Source organism: Carassius auratus, chromosome 2, assembly GCF_003368295.1.
Source record: "Carassius auratus strain Wakin chromosome 2, ASM336829v1, whole genome shotgun sequence".
In the NCBI taxonomy this organism is placed as follows: Eukaryota; Metazoa; Chordata; class Actinopteri; order Cypriniformes; family Cyprinidae; genus Carassius; species Carassius auratus.
The window spans coordinates 18,157,718-18,177,021 of NC_039244.1; positions in this window are offsets into that span (position 1 = coordinate 18,157,718).

Genomic DNA, 19,304 nt, shown 5'->3' on the forward strand with positions numbered 1-19,304 from the left:
GGAAATGTGTTACTCATCCCCATTACATCAATCATGTTGCCAAGTTTCTTCCTAACACAAAATTATGTATATGTACATATAATAAAATAAAAAATTTAATTAAATTAAAGGTGACATACCATGAAAATCTGACTTTTCGAGTTTCACTGATTTGAGTGCTATAATCAGGTCCCCGGTGCATCTACCAACCAAACAAATGTGAAAATGTTTAACCCACTAGCTTTGTTTTAATAAGGCTTATTAATTTATTTTATTTTATTACTTTTTTTTTTAGCTCAAGAAAACAAACATTAGGTTTAACTTCATTGTTGATGTGGCAACCCACAGGAAAGAAAAATCATAATTGAGATCTCTTTAAAATCTCAAATATTTATCCTAGACAGAAATGAGGTTACTTTAAGATCAAATGTAGATTTTACAACATTAGTAAAAGTAAAACGTTTCTCCTAAAATAAAACTGAAGACATCTTAAAACAAAGCTGCTATCTCAATGAGACATATAAGAGAATCAGCCCTTAGCATCCTGAGCATAGAGTAACCTCTGTCAGAGTCATAGCCTTGTGGGCAGAGCATCAATGTGAAAGCACAACTGCACCTCAGACAGCATGGGTTAGAATCCCAGCTAAAGGAATTTCCTGCTCCTATTCAATTCTCAACTGTCCAATTGTTTCCTGTCTCCTCTCCTACTATCCGGACTATGAAAGGTGAAAAACCCCCATTGCAATAAAAAACCAACAGCAACCTCTGAGCAGTAAAACATTTTTATAATGGAGTCTTGCAAGAGAATTCAGCAAGACAATTAAGAAATCTCACGTTTATCTCCCATTGTCATTTTGGATTCCTTTCTTTCAGAACTTTCTCGTGTCTCAGTTGTAGATTTTTAGATTTTTAGGAGAAACATCTGAAACACTGTTAAGACTAAAATGAGAAAAACACAAAAATCACAACTAAGTCTCCTGAGGTGAAAGAGCAACCAGTGAGAAATAAAATATTCCTATAATGGAGTCTTGAGATTGCACCAAGACAACAAAAAGATATTCTATGTTACTCTGTTCTCTGTGTTGACTCATTTTTTTTCTCAGATTTTTCTCATGTCTCATTTGTGTCTACCTCCATTTCTCCTAAGGAATTTTAGGAGCAATATCTAAAATGCTGTTGATACTAAAATGAGAGATGTATGAGAATCTCATCTAAGTCTCCTGAGTTTAGGAAAAGTAACATTATTCCTTATAACATTACTGCCCCGTAATATGTAAGTTTCCATCCACTGTGCCTTCATTTTGATTTCCCAAGCAACAACAGTGTACCAGCTCAAATGCCATGGTGAAAGTTTGAGCAAAACATGTTAACTGTTCTATCTTTGGTTGCACAGATGAGCACAGAACATTATTTAGAGTCCCAGCCTCAGAGGAGACAACAGAGCAGAGGATTTATTGATTTATTTACTGTATATTGCTGCTGCCACACAGATCTGAAATAAACAAGCGATTTATTTCCCAGCAGTTTACCTTCACAGACATAACCGGCTGTTTTTGTAACTCGTGTGTGTTTTTAACGCATGTGAATGAACATGCTGGGACAGTCGCTTTCTGTCCGTGTGCTCAGAAAACCGTATATCTCAAGTTTAAAATCACATTAAAATGCATGAAAAAACATGATAATCAGAAACAAACCATGTTTTTAGCAGTTAAGAGCTGTATTGGCGCAGCTCTATTCTGGAAAAGGGGGTGGGCAGAAGCAGCTCATTTGCATTTTAAGACACAGGCCCAAAAAACAGCATGTTTCCTATTTCCTCTCAAAATTGGCATTTTCAAAATGATATAATAAAAGATCTGTTGAGTATTTTGAGCTTACACCAGAAACTTATATTGAATAATATGAATCCTTTTAAAAAAGGTGCCAAGGAGTGCATGGTAGTGCATAAACACTACCTTGAAATGAAGACGAAAGTGCCTATTGAAGACAGCCTGATTAGAACAAAGACCTGTTGCCAATTCTAGTGTCCTTTCCTTCATAACAGCTCTTCCATTGTACCACACGCACACACTGCCAGCCCCCCAAAAAAGCCTCATTGTACTCTCTTGCTGGGCTGGTTGGTTAATGTAATGTGAAATATGAAGTCAGGCTGCACAGACCGTGGCTAGATTTTATAAACACTAATCAGTCTGGAGATGTTTTCTGCAAGGGTGTGTGTTCCATAGGGCAGCACACATTAACACCGCTTAAAAACATGCACAAACCATTGCGGCTTCATTTTCTATGAGATAAAACCCTGAAAAACAGTGAATAGGATGACAGCAAAAATAAATAAATCACATTATACTTTTCGATGTTGGAAGTATTGGACGGAATTAATAACCCACTGTGTGCTGGTTGAATTCTTGAGCAATTTTACCAGAAACTCTGCATAGTACTACATTTATTATTTTATTTTAGAGAATTTCCCAGAATCCACTATGAAGAAAAAAATTAAATAAAATCTGTTCATGTTGTCCAAACCAGTATGATTTTCTTTCTTCAGTGGATGGCAAGATGAGAGGTTAAACAGAATGTTTTACACACCTATTTTCATACAATGAAAGTGAAAGGGGAATGTATCCCAAAATGCAAAAAACACCATACATTTTATTGATATATTGATTTTTATATTGCTACTTTTGTGTGAATAAAATATTGAAACATTATATAATTTGCATTATTTGTCACAATATATTTCAATATAGCATTCCAGCATGCTTGACGGCATTGAAATTAAAAAGGTGGTACTCTTAAACAGTCTCAACATGCCAAATTTGATATGCACATAATCAAATATTTTATTTTATTAAATTTTCTGCTTCACAGCTCCTGGTTACCATTCACTTTTGACTGTATGGAAAAAGCAACATTAATATCCAACTCCTTTTGCATCCTATAACAGAAAGTCAAACAGGTTTGGAACAACATGAGCATGAGTAAATGAACTATCATTTTAAAGACTGTCCTAAAAGTCTCTTTGAAATGCCTAGAGGCATTTCCAAACAGTTCATCTTTCTATGACAAACACAATGATGACCAAAGGAATTTACATCAAATGACAACATAGCCATTCTGCGGCGTATTTGAATTTAAGTCTGCTTGCAATTCTTCCCCGACTCGGCAGGCAGAATATATTTAAATATTACACTTGTCAGCAATTGTGTGGGCTTTTGTTTAAAGATCCAGTCTCCAGACGATCACTTGAATGCACTTGTCCATTCAAATAAGACACAGGCTGATATCATTCCGCATGCATTCAGCTAACAAATCAAGACTTTATTAGTTAGCCTGAAACGTCCATGAAAGAGGCAATGAAATGATAGATGAGATGGACCGCTTAGCAAAGATACAAAGGATCCAAGAATGCTTCAGTTTTCTCTTTTAACTACAAAGCAGGAAGGATAGCAATTGGCAAAGAAAACTTTATGTGGGAGTGTTCATCCATCTGCCCGCACAGATGGGGAAAACTAGAGAGGGAAAGACCAACACAAGCCAGTCACACAACTCCAAACAGTAGGTCAGAGCAAATATCCACATAACAGATCAGCTGATTCCTGCTACAACAGAAGGGCTGTGTGTGATATACATCCATTTTTTCAACAAACCCCCTCTTTTCAATCTTTATCTATTGACAAAGGGACAGGAAAGACCATTGCACAGAATATCAATGTGTCTGACTTTTATTGCGCTTCTCAAATCGCAGTCGTTTGATTGGCCTGTTGCTTCAGGGAGAACAGGACGCTGGAGTGGAAGGAGGATGATGGGTGTTTGGGAGCTGGGCTGTCCCTCTGTGGGAAATCAATGATATTTGTTTAATTATTGGATGAATATAATCAGTTCCACTGCTGTAATTACTAGCACTGCCTAGAAGTCATTTTAAAATCATTTGTTTTATGTCATTACGGGCTGCAATAATGAATACAAGCAATTTTGGTAAGTAATGTTTCTGAATAAAAGAAGATAAACATTTACGCACCCCCCCCCCCCCTACACCATGGCGAGCTGTACTTTGCATGGCTGCTGTACCCTGTGTCCTTTAGCAATATATATTTGACACTTTGTCGATGATTTCTTGTGACAGCAGCCATTGGCCATGTCGCTTCCAGAATCCTGCTGAAGTGTCAGAATACTACGAATAATTGAAAATGACATTGTATCAGAAAGATTCATATAACATGTAGACTCACATCTGTATCACCGAGGGTGTGTTTAGAGAGCTACAAATAAAATGTGAGCACGAGCTGGCACATCTCCATTCCCAACATTTAGCAAAGGAAACTTGTGAGCAGATAACATATTAAGTTAACGATACAATTCTAACTAACTGAAAACAGATGGAATCTTCACCAGAGCAAATAATTGTTATACTCCTTAATTACATGTCAATTAACAAGCGCAAGATCTGCAGCAAACCTGATTGGCTGAAATAAATGTGACCTCACCCTCACTGGAAATCAAAGATGGCTCTGGCTAAAGAGGTAATGCATTAAAACATACAAAAATAAATAAAAATGTGTGAACTGGGTGCTTATTAAAAATACAAATTTATCCATAATTTGGATATTTCTGGCAGATGACAGTTCCTGAAAGACATGCATTCTGTTAATCAGTATCTTTTGGGTGAGATAAACATACAGGCAATTTAAAAAAAGAAAAACATGATTTATTTATTTATTTGAGCTCATATGTCTGCCACAGATCAGTTCAAAGCGTGAACTTTTAATCACAGTTTCAGTGCTGAAACCACATGGACAGATAATACTATGATAACACATTAAACAATTAAATGACACATTAATTGATTAAATACATCTTAATCAAACAAAAGAGACTCTCTCTTTATTTGCCATGTTTTAATTGGCTAATTTAACATATTCAGTTTAATTTGTAAAAAAAAAATAAAAAAAAATGAATCACCTTAAATTAGTATGTTCAGTTATAAGTCATAATGTTAACTCAAAATAATGAATTCCAATTGAGCTTTCTCAACAAAACACATGATGGAAAAATGAAACCTGTCTTATTTGTCATTGTCCCCAGTAGTGTTGAACACCTTCGGCTGGTGACTGCCTGCTGTCTTCTCACTTCCTGTCCTCTTTAAGATACTTCTCCTTTAAGAACACACAGTAGATCAACACACTTGGCTGTTCCTGATAGGGCCAAACTAATACCTGGCTCTTATCTATGTGTTTGTAATTCACTCCTGATTTATTCATTCCTTCCATTTCCTCCAGAGCTTTACAGAGCAATCAATCGCCCTGTTAGCTGGCCCTGATCGAATGCGAGCTGATAAGTCAAATGTTCTTTGTCACTGAGCACTATATAACATTGTTTTTTTTTAAGCCCTATATTGATTGCTGATTTTCTTTGGCTCAGCAAAGCCTTTCAATATGCCACTAGTTGGAAATGTATCTAAAGTTGTCAGGCTACATGTCAGGTATACCTGATAGAAGGCCAATAAAACACACAAAAACCAAAGTGCTGACTTGTTGCATTTTCACTATTATATGTGCTGTAAGCTATTTTTATTTATTTATTTTTTTTTTCTTGACTACCAAACATAAAATGTTCCAACTAAATACCTGACAGATATGACTAGCATATGTATCCTGGGGAACCATACCTGTTATAGGCATTGCAAAAAGTAAAAAGAGAGAGAGAGATAGGAAAAAATATATATTTTAGCCAACCAGATAAGCTCTCTGCAAGTAAATCATTTTGCGCTTTCAGATTTTTCTCTTATTCAGTAACTGAAATTTGGGGTGGGGGTATGGTGGACGAAGTGAGCGCATATCGCAATACATTCCTAATGTGAAAATTCTGTTTGGTGATGCTTAGTGGTGTGGAAAGACACACTGCACCTTTAAATAATGTTGATGAATCAGTTTTATACTCACAGGATTTCTTGCACACTCTGAAGCAAGTTCAATCCGATTAACTCACTAATCAGATTAGCCAAATAAACATTAATCCCATTAATTTAGAGCATCTCACTGCAGTACAGTCATTGTCTGATATGCTGAAATGATCATCATGCCATGAGCGCATTTTCAAATCAAAGCAAGAGCTCACCGGCTCCCCCTTCTGACTGCATTGAAGTCTGGCAATCATCTCCAGGAGGATTAGAATATATATATGCAGGCAGAAAAAGGAGGCAGGAGTGGCAAAAATATAGGTGCATGAGCAGTGGGCAAGGGTTTAAGTAGTTTTCTTTCTCTATTACTTGATCTCATTGTACCTTGCATTATTTAAAGCTAGAGTGGCTTTCAGAAGGTGAACACCAAAACAGCTCAGAGCCGGCGAAGCATTTATCAAACAGATTGAACCCTTGACAGAACGGACCACGGCTTCATGTTTGAGGAGGTGAACGAGAAATGCCTCTGTGGTAGAACTGTCTTTATCAACAACAGTTTTTGTCGACTAACGTGTCCTTGGCTTATGCTGAACATGGTCAATAGTGCTCAAAAGGGTCATTTCAACAGCAGGAGCACATTAGAAATGCACACAAACTGCAATAACATAGCATTATGGTAAATGGATCCATCAGCTAAACTGTATTTAAGTCAATGGCAAAAAAAGAATAGTAACTTGAAAGCCATTTAATGGCAGCTGAACAGCGAGCGCAAAGAGAGCAGCTGCTTTCATTTTGGACAATGATCCTCGGGTGGTCCAATATATGCAGCCCGATTTCTTTTTAAACACCCGTGTTCTTCCGCAGAAGCCATGCAAATGGGGCCCTGGCTTAATTACCATTTAGCAGTGTAATAGCAAGAGTAGAGGAAACTTCTGCAGCACAGTCACTGCTGGGAATTGTGCAAAGGCAAAGCCCTGGACTGAAATATTATGTAAATTATTAATTTCCTCATAGGCTAACACAGTTGTGCTGTTTGGTTTCCCACAAGTGTGCCGCTACATGTTAATTAATCTCACTGAGAGGGGAAAGTATCAGAAAAAAAATCTAATTTTATCATGCAATCATGATTAACAGAAGATATTGCTGAAGAGATGTGCTAATATTATATTCAATTATGAGGTGTACTTACAAAAAATATACACTGTAAAAAAATATTTTTTTGTAAATAAAAAAAGATTATTAGAGTACATTCTACAAAATTTCAAATTTAATTCACTTGCCATTTCTTAATTGTTAAATTTACTATTTAAGTGAAAATTGTTTCTACACCCAATTATGTGCATGTTACTGAAGTGTTACCATATATATATATATATATATATATATATATATATATATATATATATATATATATATACACACTGAATATAACAAGTCACATGAAGAAAACTGTCCCCTATTCGAGGGGGACAGAATATTGTCAGAATATTTGACACATGGCAACATTTCTGAATTTTAAGGTGGATAGACAACAGCTCTGCAGATCAATAATAATCACAGAAGGACTTACAATAATCACACGATTTGTCATTACAATGTAGTGTTACAGAATTTTACAAGAATGGTTTACTCAAAAATGATCCGGCCTAAATATACAAACGAGACGATGACCCCATCCTGAGTCTCTCTGGGCCATCAATTCCAGATGCCCAGATCAACCTGACCATCATCCTATCTCCTTTGTATTCCTTTTCAACTCATCGTTAACATTCTAAACAATAAACTGGTTATTTACATATTTGTTTGTGGTGTGGTCCTTGCTAGAGGAGACATTTTTAAAAACATCTTCTTGTGTGGAAGCATCATTTGAATTTGCATGTCTCCTCAGTACTTTTGTTCTGGCACTGAGTGTGCCGTTAGCCAAAGCATATTTTAAAGATGAATGTTTATCCACATTATTGATTCACATTTCCATAAACTTGACTGCTGTTTGAGAGAGAGCCTTCTGATCTGCATGTTTAATATATAGCTCTGCGTGCTAATGGGAGCAGAGTGTGTTATCTGTATTCTCAGACTCAGGGAAAGCTTTGAAATCATGCCTAAGACTAATGAAAGAGGAGCAGGAGGAAGGAAGAAATGATCCACGGAGAAGTGTGATCTACCTACGGAGAGATTACCATGTACCCCTGGGCTCTCATCTTACACTGTGAGAGGAGGCATGCGGTATATGTCTTTCACGAGACAGCGCGGTGAAGAAAAGGTCTTGTAGCTGAGGTGTTAAGATTTATACTCCAGCTATAAATCTGTAGAAAGGTTCCCCCATACCAGATTTTTAATATCATGCCTATACCACACTCTCTGCCCATGGACAATATGTTCAACTGACTTTGACAAATCAAACACTTAAGAAATATGACAACATTCCGCACAGTACAGCTCTGCAGGGAGGAGGAATGGATGAACAACAGGAAGTGTGAGAATATTTCTCTGAAAAAGATGCCACAGGATGTAGTGGAAGAAATAAACAGCCAGTTTATCCACAGGAGGGATGGTGACATCATTATCTGCCCATAACAGCATCCCCTACTTTTGGATGGAAAGTTTGTCCACTGCACAGAATAATTGCTCACTCTGGGGTACAGTGAGGCTGGCTTTCAGAAAGTATTTATGTACAAAAAAAAAAAAAAAAAAAGGCACAGAGCAATTAAATCATTCTTGATTGTTTCTTAATACAAACTGCATCTAGATCTGAAGGAAACTGGTGATATATGTAATACTTAGTATTTGAGATGAACCAACGTCTACATCTTACATTTTTTTAAACAGCACAAAATAACAATATCTACGGTACACTTTTTAAAATATTGTATCCATATATTAAATCTTAAATATATATATATATATATATATATATATATATATATATATATATATATATATATATATATATATATATATATATATATAAATTCAAATTGTTCTGATAGTCACATTTTTATATTCAGTAAATACTAATAAATCTTGTGCATGCTCTATATACAGTAATATAGACCACAATTATAATACATAAAAGTAATAGATCATATTAAAAAATAAATAAATCATATTAAATATAAAGCTAAGATTTATACTCCAGCGATATATACATTGTAAAATATTTTACATATTTGTACTATTACTATGCTTATACAGTATTAAGTTCCACATAATTTTGAATGCATCATATAGACCAGTTATAATACTCTGTAACTATAATCTATGTCATTATCTAAATGACAAATACTGAAAATAAAGTTCTGCAATCATAGTTAGTGTCAAAAGAGCATATGAAACCAACTTCTTTAAAACCATCCATGCAATGTTTTTACTCACTGTACTTGCACTTGTGAATCATTCAAAACAACATGACTGCAAAAAACTGATACTACTTCAGGAGTACTGTTTTAATGAAATATACTCAATGCATATGCAAATGCATGCAAATGATGTAATCAAAGAAGAATACAGCTTTTGTTCAACCAGATCCGGTCTGCTCCCTGATGTGACTTTGGTAACCTGACATTCATTCTGAAGCTCAGAATGATAATGTTTTGGTTGATGCACAACCCACAAACCAATTCATTACCTGAGCCCCCTCCCATTCCCCAGTCAGACTTCTCAAGTGCAGCACAGCTGCTAAGAGAAGAGAACACTTAGCCTATTAAGCCCAAGATTCTCAACTTACCTTGTTTTAGAAGCCGGTGTTGTAATTGCCTTTAGATCTTCACCTTATCGGCTTCTCCCTGGTCCTTGAGCAGCTTTCTCCCACTGACAATGTTTCTGGCAAAGATCTTTTGACGAGTCAAACTGTGTTTTCAGTAGTCTATTGTTGCCAACGGTTAGACTGGAGTTCCTCTCTGGCTGCTTGTCGCGGCTGCAATGAGGAGGCTGAGCAACGTTTGCACCTTGCTCTCGCTCTAACTCGGTCTCTCTCTGTCTATTCGTCTTAAGCACCCTCCTCTCTCTCTCTCTGTCTCTCTCTCACACACGCACACACACACACACACACACACACACGCTCGTGCATGCACACTATCTCTGTGTCTCCCTCCCTCGTGTCTCCCTTTCCCCCTCTCATTCTCTTTCCTTCTTCTACCCTCCCAATGCCTCTCTACCCCCCGTCCTGTTCTCTCTCTCTTCCATTGTATTGATCTGCCAGTGCTGGCGTTCTCCTCCTGCAGTCTCTAGAGGGTGTTCCAATAGTCGACAGTAGCCAGTCCAGAACTAATCCCACTAGCTTCAGTTCAGTTTAGCTCAGAAAGATAAATCTGGAGAGAGAGAGAGAGAGAGAGAGAGAGAGAGGACAAAAAAGCTTGCTAAATTTACAAAGAAAGCTGTCAGCTTTTGTTGGCACAAGTTCTATGTAGAGATACAGTGACAAAATTTCAGGTGTTACAGGAAGCATTTTGGTGCCTGTATGTAGTGGAATATGCCTGAATATAATATAATATAATATAATATAATATAATATAATATAATATAATATAATATAATATAATATAATATAATATAATATCCATACCAGTTATGTGTTAGTTGGAATTTTCTCTGAATATATAAAAAGACATCTCACATTCCTTTGAATGATTTATTTATTTGTTTTGTTGTCATAAATTTAATTAAAAGCATAAACATTCAATGTGTTTTAGATTAGATTTACTGACATGGTCAAGAGGAAAATCAAACTACAGTACATCTAACTCTGCTCATAACCACCTCGAAATAGAAGGTTACGTAAAGACAAAACTTTTGTTTATAAATATTCATTATCTTGTTGACTATAGGATATTGATGTTCAAGCTGATTATATATATATATATATATATATATATATATATTTATATATATATATATATATATATATATATATATATATATATATATATATATATATATATATACATATTTTGTATAAAAAGTTTCACTTAATTTGTTAATTTTCCATGTAATGTCCCATTACATGTTCTTTCCATTATTTCTATATTATTTTAAAATTATTAATATTTTTTCGCTCTTTCACCCTTACTGTCTCTATTCCTCTCAGGCAAAGTGTTATCTCTGCTGTCAGCTAGGCAGCAGGACCCCTGCCTCAGTTTGAAACAGTGAAACTGAGACAAGCATTAATGTTTCAGCAGGCAGTCTGAAGCAAATGAACACAAACAGAGAAGGTGAAGTCATATCCCCTGCTGCGCTGGTCTTTACAAATCAAAATTGGAAAATAACCTTTATAGCACCTCCCAGGAGAATATTAGACTATTATTAGTTGATACATTTCATCATATTGTCATGGTGACAGTGTTCGACTTGCCTTTCAGGAACAATTTTGCACAATCAGCATTAGTGCTCGCAGCTGAGAGGCTGTGATGTAACAATCTGTCAATAAATCAACATGCTTGTGGCGTGACACACAGTGTAAATTATATTGAGATTAAATGCTGTGATTTTCATCTGAGCCACGGTTTTTCCACAACACAGAAAAAGAAACCTCATGCTCATATAGTCATAAGTCTTTATTTATTTATTTATTTATTTAACAGACTAGTGGAATACCTACACACACACTCACACACACACAAAATCACTCAGAAATTGCTAGTAAACATAACAAATAACTAAAAAGAAATAGCAATTAACACACACACACACACATATATATATATATATATGTATGTATGTATGTATTCAAAGTGTATCTTCAGTCTTGTATTGTGCACTATATACATCATTCACTCACCCACCCAATCCATTTCTTTCTTCTCTGGAACACACACACACACATATATATATATATATATATATATTATAAGCAATGAAAGTCCACAGCAAAAAGAAACTCGTACAGACTTGGAACAATGAGTAAAGGCTGACAGAATTTTCATTTTGTGAACTATCACTTTAAGCTGTGAGAAAGCCTTCACTGTGCTAAAGAGTAGACTGTTTCTAACAATAACAAAAATCTGGTAAAACCTGCACTACCATGTTGAATAATTGAGAGTGCTCGTAGTTTTTCGGAATTCCCAGAGCCTGATGTTCTTGTACAGTAGACAACCAGCTGCATCAAGCGTGTTAAATGTGTTGTCAGCACAAATAGAGGCCAAAGCTCAAAGACAGGATTGGAATAGTGATTGTGCTTTATGGTTGTTGCTCTGCTTGAGTCAGAGGGTTAGGAGTTTTGACAGCTTTCAAGGCACCAGCTCAGAGCTCCTTAGAACAACTTGAATAGTTTGGTGAAAGTGAGCGATGTACACAATTTTGTCTGAAAGGAGTCATATGATGCAATTTCAATTTTTCCTTTCTCTTTGGAATCTTACAAGCTCTTGGTGCATAAATAAGATCTGTAAAGTTGCAAAGACCAAAGTCTAAAATCCAAAGAGACATTCTTTATAAAAGTTAAGATTCGTCCACACCCCCGTAAAACGGCTTGTTCTAACAAGCCCCCACATCTCTACCTCACTATGTGGGAAGATTTGCATAACACAGCCCAAATGTTCACGCAAAGAAAGAAGGCATACCTTTTATTCTGGTTGTAGTATTGTTGTTGCAGCCGTCACCATGTCATATAGATGATGTGTGTTTCACTGTGAAAGCAAAACTTCTTTGTTTGGCCTTCCAAAAGAGTATGGTATCCGCTTCGTCATGCCTGGAGCTGATCTGTACTGTCGCTGATGACTTTGCACTGTGGATCGCCAGATCAGTTTTCACTGTGGATGAAGCTGAGTCCAGCCCAGGGTCATCACATGTGGTTGCCGCAAGCCCAACAGACACTCCTTCGTAGAATCTGCCGGCCACGCCATTCTCAAGGCCACTGACCTCCGCTCACTCAAGGCCACGGAATGTGATGCTGTTTTGTTGAGAAAGTTAAACTACTTTGTTTGGCCTTCCAAAAGAGGACACACAAAAAAAATAAAAAATAAAAATAAATAAAAATAAAAATAAATACATGTTCAGTTTCTTGAACAGATTGTTTTGTGTCTTTACACATCAATTTATCATCACAAGCTGCAGGATTTAATTTTGTTTTATGTGTGTTTTTTTGTTTTGTTTGTTTTATTGTACATTTTAGCCGTGATTCCCATTTACATCCATTATAAGACTGACAGACTGCAACAATTTGTTTTAAAAATCTCAGTTTATGCTCTACTGGAGAAACAAAGTCACCTACATCTCCGATGCCCAAAAATTAAAAACTGCCCAGCTCCTTTAGATAGTTCACCCAAAAATCATAATTTACTGACCCTCATATCACCCTAAATCAGTTTTAATATCAACTATGGAAAAAGAAGTATCTTTCAAAGATTCACAAAAAGAAAAGAAGAAATTTTCAAAAATGTCTATACAGTGAAAGTCAGCGTTGTCCAATGTTGTTTTGAATTTTATATCCAAAACAGTTTGTATATACCAAACTATTATATCTGAAACCTATATCCATAGGTTTACTTTGTCAATGATTGTGGATTATTTTCACATAAATAATAACTATTCTTTCTTATCCAGAGAGTACCAATCAAAAATCATGACACAGTTTTTGTTATAATTATTGTAATTAAGATAGAGTTATTCATTATTAAATTAATTAATACACTAAATAATGATTATTCAACCCCGAACATGAAGTACTGTTCAAGATGAAGGTGTGCCGAGTTTAATCTGCAAAAGAAGAACTGAATTTCTAATTTTCATATAAAGCGAGATCAATAAACATCTTTAGTTCATCTGTTGTTTGTTGCATTTTTTTTTGCTAATCTCAGATGTATTCTGTTTTCCATCATCCATCTATTCATTAATACAACCATGAATAAAAGAGTGTGACATTATATGTCCTCAAAATCACCTTTTGATGTAATTTTGAGAGTTTCCTGATTAAATATATTCATGCCTGCCTTATATAAAGATATGATTAGCTGTTTTTGTCATATACCTCATTCATACTCTTCATGTTATAAATGGGCAGGGCCTTTAACTGTCAAGCTAAATACCCAAGACAGGAAATTATGGTCATTGCAAAAATAAAACCTGTAATTTCAGACATCTAAACACTAAATTTCATGGAGGGGAAATCATCAGCACCCTTCTGTGGGTCAGCTGAAACTCATTTTCAGTTACATGCAGTTACAAGTGCTAGTATGTACAAGTCGGCAATCAAAGTTTCCAAGGTAACTTAATGGTTAATAACTTGTTCAATAAAACTGGTCAAATTGTGTTATGCCTCCGACTTATTGTTCGCTGTTCCCACTTCAGCATTCAAATGGAGCAAATTTATTAGCTCAGAAAGGTCCAGTCTCAACATTTCCTTACATTGTTACCATCACACTTCATCTCAGATGAAGACAACGAGGAGTCTTTATTAAATCCAACAAATACAGAAACTGTATTTGTGGGTTACACAAACAATACTAGACAAATGTAGAGTGCACACGTAGGACCTTAAATACACATTGATGAAGAACTAATAATTAACTGCTGTAAATGATTGAGTAAGCGAAACTAAGACAAAGGAAAAATAAAACTATGAACAAACTAAAAGTACATGAAACTGAAACCAAAAGAGACTGAACTAAACATAACTGTAACGGAACGCCCCTCTCAGGGAAGGCATGGTGGTACAGGAGTGAGATAAAGGGCTGGTGTAGGGTAGGACACTGGCAGAGGGGAGGAAACATGGTGAAGCAGATGGTGGCAGAAACCAGGGAGGAACCGAAGGTGGCAGGGACAAGATAGAGTGGTTAAGAGGAGTAGCCAGCTAGGAATCCAGAGTCCAGTTAGAATGTCAGCCCATGGTGGAGTTGGAAGGAGGAGCCATGTTGAAGGCTTTGCCAAAGGGATCAGGATGACTATGGACAGAGATGGAGCTGCTGACATAGGGGACCAGGGTGCAGACGGAGAGCTGAAGTGTCAGAACAACTCTCATGGTACAGGAGACCATGGTGAAGCGATGAGTAATGGATGTGTAGCTAGGAAGGCTGAGGACTGCAATAATGACATGGAGACTGAGGACAGAGGTGGAGCATGAGGGAATGAGGAGTGCAGACAAGTCAAGGGGTGGAGGGACTTAGAGTAGCTAATGGCACGGAAGTCTGTGGTGAATATAGAGTGACGATTGACCAAGGCGGAGCCAGTGGAATAAGGAAACCATAAGAGGCAGAAACACGATGGAGGGAGGAGCCAAGGCAGAGCTGGTGGGTCGACCGGCTGAGGTACAGTAGATTGAATGGCTCAGAAGTCTGTGATGGAGACACAGGAATCTTAGTACTGGGCGGGACCAGAGGCAGCAGGAAGGAAAAGGAGACTTTCTCCTCTAAACATTCCAAAATGCTCCATTCCAGCTCACCCTCAGTGGTGGGATAGTGAACAGGGCCCTTCTACATACCCTCGTACTACAGCAAGCATCATACACCTGGTCAGACTCCTTGTGGGGCTCATGACACTGAGGCAATGACTGGCTCTGTCTTCTCCGGCTCTGGCTGTCTCATCACGCATCACCACTTGGTGGCTTAAGGTGACTAACTCCTCCACATAGACCTCCAAGCAACAGCCACCTTTGAAGGTATAAATCACTCCTCCACAGTTACAGTCAATGTGACAGTTACTGTCAGTGTGGCAACGAAACAAAATTAGCAATTTGTTATTGCAGAATACTTATACTGATCAAAAGTAAATGTTTAAAATTTTAAAAAGATTTAAAAATCTTACAGACAACAAACTTTTGAATGGTATAGTAACATTAGTATAGTTATTATTACATATAGATCTACATATATCAGGGATCCTCAAATCTGGCCCACTAGATCCACTTTCCTGCAGAGTTTAGCCCTAACCGTAATCAAACACACCTGGGCATGCTAATCATTGTCTTCAGGATCATAAAAAAATCACAGGTCGGTGAGTTTGATCAGGGTTGGAGCTGAACTCTGCAGCGCATTGGCCCTCCACAGCAAGATTTGAGGAACTCTGACATATATAGTAGATAGAATTAAAAGATGAGTTTATAATGATCATACGATGAGTTTGATGTGAATCAGAAGTTATTTAAATGCATAACAAATACAATACAATAAGTAGCAAATCCACACCTGCTTTATAAAATAAACATAATTTTGAGTCAGATAGGACAAATTAAGTGGTAGCTGTACAACAGTCTACTGTATTTATAATATTATTATACTTCATGAGAAATGATACACACAAGTATGCAGATCTAACCCACCTGACCAGAACACATCTGCAACCCATTTTTGGATAGTGACCCACCATCTGAGAACCATGGTTACAGGTGTGGTCAGTTATGTTATTTTGCTTTGAAATACATCTAGAAACAAGGGAAATTGTTCATTTAGTCTATTTTTTTTTTTTTTTCTTTTTTTTTTAGCTGAAAGCAGTGTTTCCCCGAAGCTTAGTCTGCTTACCATTTGTACGATTTACAGTGGCACAATAGGCACTTGCACAGTCACCATAGTGATATATCTGGTATCATAACAATTCTGTGGAAGGCATCTTTGATCTACCACTCCAAATTGCCATGGTACAGTGTTCTGGTCTTCTCATTGTAATTCTGTGCACTTCTCAACCACAGTATTGAGAAGTGAAACCACAGTGTTTAGTCAAGCACTTACTGAATATATTGTAAACCATATGAAGTTAAACAAAAACATTTTTGGTAAAGCATCACTTGCAAGTTCTTTTAATCTAATCATATTCAGCTGTTTTTATTGACAGAATATAAAAACCCTGAGAGAACAGCAGATGTTTAAATGCTACAGATATACAAGCACCCATCTGCAGTGCTGTGAAAATAAATGTAAGTACTTTTCTTTAGAATAAAGATCCCTTGGGGTGCACTAAGCATGTCAAGGGTTAGCAAGAATACTGGGTAAACACAATTAATCATGCATAATCGTTAAGGACACATTTACTCCCACTCACGTAACATGTAGCTAAGCACTTCACACTGCAAAGATGCTTGAAAAACTGTTGTCTGGATGATGGAAACAGCCTCGCCATTGTGTGAGTTTAAATCAAAAGAAATAAATAGCTACCATGCTACAAAAGGAAAGCCATTACTGTAACTACATCTCATATTATTGTTTTTTTTTTTTTCTCACAAAGTAAACCAGTAATCTTAATGGTTTTCATAAACAAGTTCTCATAAAACCATCCTCAAAAGAGTCTTTTGTTTTGTAAGCTGTGTATTGGCTATACTTGTCATATGCACAGGGCAAAACAACAAAGCTTTATATATTCATAAATGGTGAATGAAAAAAGCTCCTTCTACTTTGCAAAGCCTATGCTTTGGGAGCAGCACTCTGGCAGGTTAAGGCCAAGTTCCTGACAGTCTTTCATGTAATTGTCCATAGGCTAATTGCAAAACGTACCTTGCATTTTTGCAAAACAATTCCATGCAGTTTCCAGCTGAATTTAAATCTAGTGGCAATAAAACACCAATAAATTTTAATCATTTCAAGCAAATTATGATTATGGGGCATATTATTCTAAAAAAAAAAATTTCTTCATGTATTTATTTTGCACAATGCTATGTTATGAACTCAAAACACTTTACCATTTTAAGTGATATGCAAATAAATACATTTGGACATTTACATCACATTATAATTTCTGGTGTAGTAAACTTGCTTGGCAGCTCACCTAGTACAGCTCTGCAATTGTGTTGCAGAGCACTCTGGTACAAGTGCCGTAAAACACAAATCATGCTAAAACAGCTCAAAGATTTGAAGAAAAAAGCTAAAATGTCATTGCTTCAGCAAACCATTTTTACCCTACACTTGCTTTTGTCATATTTATCGGTTAGGCTTAGTGTAGGGTTTAGTGCAATATATTTAAATGTGATGAAAGTAATAGAAAGGTACCCTAAAATAAAGTGTGACCGAAAGTTCCCATATATGTTAATCTGTGTTGGATAAAACTCATTTGTGCAAAAAGCAATTTAATTTGACAGAATTGTTACCACAGCCCCCCCCCCCCCCCCCCCCATTTGTCAGTTATTCAAATAATAGTAGTGCTTTACTATGATTTTTTTTAAGTGAAAGTTAAGTGAAAGCTGAAATATCAACATAAAAGGTTAAGAACAAAAACCTTCCTCTAACTACAAACTGTTAGCAAAAAAAGCCTTTATAATCTATCCCATGTGTCCTCTTCTTTCTTTTTACAATATTCCTTTTTAGTGTTGACACTCATTTCCAAACAACCTACATTCATTGAGAGCATTGAATTAATTGGCAGCAGGTGTGGGTTGGGTGATTGTCCTTGCAGAAGTCCTTGTGTGGCCTTGCTCACAGACAGTTGACTCTGAGTAAGCACCCTTTACCGCCGAGTCTTCTGCCCTCCACATAACCTCAATCACCTTGGACAAGTGAGAAATATGAATGAGGGAAATTAACACTACTCTTTTGTTATTCTGTTACATGGCTACTGTAGCACTTCTCCATCAGAATATGTAGGCCTACAGTTATACTGTGCTCAGGGTAATGGTAACTATTTTATTAAGCAATTTTCATGAAGTAATTGTTTATGGAAATACTATGGCCCTCGTCCGTAAAATGTGTTGCTCACATATTTGCGTTAAACTGTTCTGGAACAGTGTTGTAAACACAACTTATCCACTGATTTCTAGCTGTGTCCTCTTTTGGAAGGCCAAACAAAGTACAGTAGTTTCGCTTTCACAATGGAACCCCCCCCCCCCCACACACACACACACATACACACAAAAAACAAAACAAAAACCCAAGCTCATAGCACTAGTTGTCCCAGTGTTAAAGTTGGAATATACTACATTACTTTTAAAATCTGGATACATAAAAAGTGACATGTAAATACAAGAATTTACCTGGTACTTTAAAGAATCAAATCATAGACTGAAGCTATGTGACTCAAAGCCTGCAGACTGTCTCATCCAGACTGCAAAACGGGACAAAAATCTGGACAAATTTCACATAGTGAATTCCAGACTTTATTTAAACAAACTAAACCAGAACACAGTGTCACAGTGTACACATTTTTGTGGATATCAGTAAATGATTTTGTGGACACCTGCAAATGGTTTGTTTATAGTTGCCTCTCCATATAAAAATAAATAAATAAATATATAAAATTATGGAGATATTCAGATCACAAACTCTTTTCTTAAAATAAAAGCACATCCAGTGAGCTTTAAACATCCTGTAGCCAAACACAGCTCTACAAAATAAAATAAAACATCAAGATGTGAACTTAACCTTTAAGCTTGCAATCCCTCTAAACTAGATACTGAATCTAATCTGTGAGTCCTGAGGCAATTCTTGGGAAAATGCATGATCTCAACAAGCCCCATTTCAGATAAGAGTTTTTTTTTAGCCTATGCCATGCTGACTGAAGGTACAGGCAGACTATGATCAATACTCTT